The sequence below is a fragment of the Cervus elaphus genome, chromosome 25 (genome assembly GCF_910594005.1).
Source record: "Cervus elaphus chromosome 25, mCerEla1.1, whole genome shotgun sequence".
In the NCBI taxonomy this organism is placed as follows: Eukaryota; Metazoa; Chordata; class Mammalia; order Artiodactyla; family Cervidae; genus Cervus; species Cervus elaphus.
Genome location: NC_057839.1, coordinates 55355855 through 55361548, shown reverse-complemented (window position 1 = coordinate 55361548; position 5694 = coordinate 55355855). Strand labels below are relative to the sequence as shown.

The window sequence follows — 5694 nt, the reverse complement described above, 5'->3', positions numbered from 1 at the left end:
AGACCTGGGTTCGATCCCTGGGTCAAGAAGACCCTCTGGAGAAGGAAATGGCAACCCACTCCAGTACCCTTGCTTGGAAAAATCCCACGGATGGAGGAGCCTGGTAGGCTACAGTCCATGGGGTTGAAAAGAGTCGGACATGACCGAGGGACTTCAATTTCCTTTCACTTTTTGTTTACTCCCCAAACCCATGAGCCAGATGTGGGGACATCACACTCCCAAACCCTGAGTGTAATCCAGCTTTTTCCTGTTGAGCTTTCAGTCTCTCCTGCTGTGCCTAGGGGCACTTGGGCTGGGGAGGACACTGCCCCTGCCTAGGTATTTATAGAAGCCTTACTCAAGTTCAAACAAACAAAAGATGTCAAATATGTCTCCTAGCACACACCTAGATATATAATGCATAAACAATGTATAAAACTGTATATTAGAAAAATAGATAAAATAAAAAAATAGTGTATTATTTGCCAGATATTTCCAATCCCGATGTCAGCTACTATCTACACAAGTGTTACTTTCTCTGGTGTGGTGTTTATTCATCACGCTCTTCAAAATATTAGGAAAACATTCTTGACCTATAGAATATATAGAAATAATGACTATTTTCCACTATCTAAGTCTAGAATGAAAGTCCTTCAGATATATGACTGTAAAAAGGATTGCTCTGTCTTACATGGAAATATTACACCGTTCTGTGTCTCCTGTCTATATTGTACAGTTCTGTCCCAGGTGTGAAATGTCAAAGTCGCTCAGTTGTGTCTGACTCTTTGCGACCTCATAGACATTACAGTCCATGGGGTTCTCCAGGCCAGAATACTTGAGTGGGTAGCTGTTCCCTTCTCCAGGAGGTCGTTCCAACCCAGGTATCAAACCCAGGTCTCCCCCATTGCGGGCAGATTCTTTACCAGCTGAGCTACCATGGAAGCACAAGAATGCTGGAGTGGGTCGCCTACCCCTTCTCCAGGGGATCTTCCTGACCCAGGAATTGAACCGAGGTCTCCGGCTTTGCAGGATTCTTTACCAGCTGACCTACCAGGGAAGCCCAGGTGGCTCAGGGGTCAAGAATCCACCTGCCAATGAAGGAGATGCAAGGGATGTGGGTCTGATTCCTGGGTTGGAAAGTCCTCCTGGAGAAATAAATGACAACCCACTCCAGTATTCTTGCCTGGGAAATCCCATGGTGGGCTACAGTCCATAGGGTCACAAAGAGTAGGACACAAGCGCACAGACATATTTATGAAATGTTTTCTCCAATTTCATCTCTAGCTAATTCAAGTCATTCTGAATATTGCTAAAGAATTTCTTCATTTGGGTTTCCCTGGTGGTTCAGATGGTAAACAATCTGCTTACAATGCAGAAGACTCAGTTTCGATCCTTGTGTTGAGAAGATCCCCTGAACAAGGAAATCAAAACCTACTCCAGGGTTTTTACCCGAGATATCTCACGGATGGAGGAACCTGGCAGGTTACAGTCCATGGAGTCTCAAAGAGTCAGATACAACTGAGTGAAATTTCCTTATTTAGGAAGACTTCAAATTATTTTATAATTATATTTATCTGTCTACTTTGACTGAAATGTCAATATCTACCTATCCTGAAAACCTGCATAGCGTGTGGGTATTTTGGAAACTTGTGTATGTACACACACACACACACACAAACACACAATCGGGTGCATCACCAACTCAGTGGACATGAGTTTGAGCAAGCTCCAGGAGTTGGTGATAGACAGGGAAGCCTGCTGTGCTGCAGTCCACGGGGTCGCAAAGTGTCGGACATGACTGAGCGACTGAACTGAACTGAATTGAATTATTTCTAAGGTAATTTGAAGATATAGGATTTGAATCAGAGGGTCTATTTTAAGTTTTTAACCACCTTTTTAACTTTCATTATGTAACAGCAGAATCCCATGTAAATAGGTCACTTAAGGTTTAGAATCTTATTAACAATCTTTCATACTGGGAGGACGAAGAATCTTTGATTTGCTTTATGTTTTAAATATACATTTTTAAGTTTTACAGATTTTCTTTCACTACAGAGAAAGGCATAGTTCTGATAACTACTCTGCTTTTTGCAAATTATCAGAAGGATGTAAAGTGTATTTACTGACATTAATAAGTTACTCTTTGGCATCATTATTCGCTAATGAGCTTGTTTCAGAATGTTTGCAAGCTTATGTGACAGGATGACATTTTATTATATGAATAAGGTCAGCTCTGTTATTTAGTTCTTGAAAGAAAAAAAAATTTCTTCTTGAAATGTGAAGCTATTAAATACATTTGACTCAAAGCTTGCTGTAAAGTCAAGAAGTGGCGCCTCAAAGTCATGTAGCTGCTCTAACCTATAAGGTGGAGTTTTGGCAATTATAAGGGGATGTCAGGAGGTACTTTGCAGATAGTGATTAGCCATGTTAAAGGTTATGTTCAAGCTAAATTTTGAATGACACAGTGGCTATTATTTGAAAGAGCAAGATATACAGACTTAGAAGTTGAAATGTAAAGTTTACTCTGTCTTCCTTGAAACTTCCTTGCCTTCATCATCCACTGTCATTAAAAATATCAGGATCACCATAATTAGGGGCTCTAAGAAACAAGCACACATTATTTTTAGTTGCCTCAGATGCCAAAAAAATAAAAAGGACTTGGGTTTTGGTCTTTAGGAAATGAGAAGGTTTGGGAGTGTTGGCATAAATTTCTGAAATTGTGAGATTGACTTTTTATTAAAATAACTTTTGTGACTGTAGGATAAATTGAAATGGGAAAAAAAAATCATCTAGAAAGAAGCATATCTCAGTGAAAGGGAAATTTTAGAGCCCTTGATTATGGCAGTATTCCTTTTTGCCAACTGCATTTGTCTCATTATAATAATTTTCAAGTTGATTAAGGTGGTTATTGTTATAATCATTATATAATTGTTATAGTATAACTTGGAATATGAGGAGAAGGAGATAAAGTAGCATTTCCACTGGTGATTACAGAGAAGGTATAGGGAGTAAGTTTAATAAAAGCACTGTCCTGTAAGATGAGCAATATTTTGAAAGACTAAAATGTGAAGTGCTTTGTTTTATCTCTTAGTAATTGCAGGAGCCCAGTTGTATTCACTCATGTCTCCTTTGAATGCTTTGTGAATAGTAGCACTCAGAGACAGTGAAATTTATTTCCATATATTTTCTCTTCCCTTAAGTAAAGGCATATTTTCAGTGAATTAAAAAAAAAAAACTTTTTAGTCAATTTTTGTTGGAGTACAGGTTTTTTGTTTTGTTTTGTTTTGCTACGTTGTGCAGCATATGGGATCTTAGTTTTCCAATTGGGATGGAACACCCTGTGTTTCCTTGCCGTGGAAGCATGGAATCTTAACCGCTGGACCACTAGGAAAGTCCCTTCAGTGAGTTTTTAGGTATAGGATAATTAACTTCTTTGACCTCAATAGCATAAAACTACAAGACAGACAAATTTCAGGATTTGATATATACTAAAAATGAGATTTAACTTCTATGCAGATGTGTTTCATTATCTCAGACAAGCTTCTATTCTTTTTGCTGTGGCCTGTATGCATCATAATAACTTGGTTCGGTTGAAATGTGAACCAAGGCTACAGAGAGAGAACAGAACAAAGCAACTAAGGGAGCCCATAGGAGCAGAGCCTGTTTGAGTGTGCAGGAAACATTGCTGGGAGGAAGGTTGGAGATTAGCAACATGGACTATCAAATTTTGGATTTCCCAAACTCAGTCATCTAATTCTACATGTTTTCTTCTCAAAGTAGATTCTTTTGGCAGGTAGGGATTGTAACATACTGTATTCAAGTGGAGGCGCGACATAAAGAGTCTGCATGTAGGTAACAGTGATGATAACATTTGGCAAAGTGATAGTGAATGTCCTAAGCTTGATCCGTGTGACTCAGCACAGCAATAACCAATGGGACTCCATAGAGAAGAAGAGATCAGGAACTGTGGCAGCAGCAAACAGGAGGAAATAATAATTTAAAAAACATTGCCAATTGAGAGATCTCTCAAATTCATCATTGTATGTGTGCACAGTGAGCGACTAACATGCTCAGTCATCAGTCATGTCCGACTCTGTGACCCTATGGACCGTAACCCACCAGACTCCTCTGTCCATGGATTTTCCCAGGCAAGAGTCCTGGAGTGGATTGCAATTTCCACCTCCAGAAGATCTTCCCACTCAGACATCAAACCTACAACTCTTTTGTCTCCTGCATTGGAAAGCAGATTCTTTACCACTAGCACCACCGCGGAAGCCCCAGATTCATCATTAGTGCTCTAGGAAAACATTGCTCTTTTCAGGGAACACAGCTCAGTTTAAGAGGCATTTTATTTGACAATTAGGCAAGAATGAATGAGGAGAAAGAATTTGGAATTCGCTGTCATTATTTTTTGTTTTATTTTCATATTCATATTTAACTTTTTTTCATATTTAACTTAATATGTATGTTGTAAATAGTTTCAGAAGTACAGAATGAGAACAAATGTCCAATTTCAATCTTGGCCTCAGGTTTTAAATATATGTACGTATAAAGTGAATAAATTGCAATCTGTTAATATACAAGTAAGTATTAATACTCTCAATGGACATGAGTTTGAGTAAACTCTGGGAGTTGGTAATGGACAGGGAGGCCTGGTGTGCTGTGATTCATGGGGTTGCAAAGAGTCGGACACAACTGAGCAACTGAACTGAACTGAACTGATTAACACAATCTTGAGAGTTTTATTTAAGAGGGTTAAGTAAGGGAAAACACAAATAAACAAACTAGGAAGACAAAAGTCAGTAAACCATGATGGAGTCCAAGCACCTCACTACTCAGACATGAATGAAGACACACACTTGGTTATACATGCAATAGACTCTACTGGGGGTAAGGATAATTATTTACCTGATTTTAAGAACTGTAGATCAGATTATATCTTCAAGATTTTTCAAAATTAGAGCTAGTGGTATATGATTAGAGTATGTAAAGCGATTGTGATACTGTCCTGAAGATAGTGTTTTAAAATAATCTTCTATTTGATTTTCACTTCCTAATGTGACTTTTAAAACTATTTTGGTGCTCACTTCAGCAATACATATGTTAAAATTAGAACTATACAGAGAAGAATAGCATGGCCCCTGCTTAAGGATGACATGTGAATCTGTGAAGTGTTCCATATTTTTGAAAAGGTTATTTAAAAAGTAATGTCTATATAGCTGAAGCACTTTATTGTATAGCAGTAATTAACATGTTATTGTAAGCCAATTACACTTCAATAAAAACAACTTAAAATTAAAATTTTATTTTAAAATGAAAATTGGATATATTTAAGGTATAAAATATTATTTGATATACATATGAAAAGTTTACTACAGTCAAGTTAATTAACATATCTTTTCCTCACATAGCAATCTTTTGTGATCAAAGCACCTGAAATCTACTCTAAAATATTTGCAGGAAATGTCAATGAGTTTTAAAAATCCCCTGTTATATTTAAAGGTCACAAATTAGACATATCATATGAATCTCTTAGAACAGTGATATGCAATTATAAGTAAATGTTTTAAAAGTGTTGTTATTACCAATACAAATTCTGTGTATTGTATCACCCTTATGTAAAATATTAGTGTATTTTAAAAATGATTTTTTAAAGGTAGAGACTAACGATGTCACATTTACAAGTATATTTACTCACATACTCTTGGGGTTCCT

General features: G+C 37.3%; 1 non-coding gene across 1 annotated transcript; it reads left to right on the top strand.

Moving 5' to 3' along the window:
• The first annotated feature begins 5058 nt into the window (after positions 1–5058).
• Positions 5059–5165, top strand: LOC122684028. Its single transcript, XR_006337924.1, has one exon. It is a non-coding gene; the product is annotated as a U6 spliceosomal RNA (small nuclear RNA).
• Positions 5166–5694: the final 529 nt, after the last annotated feature.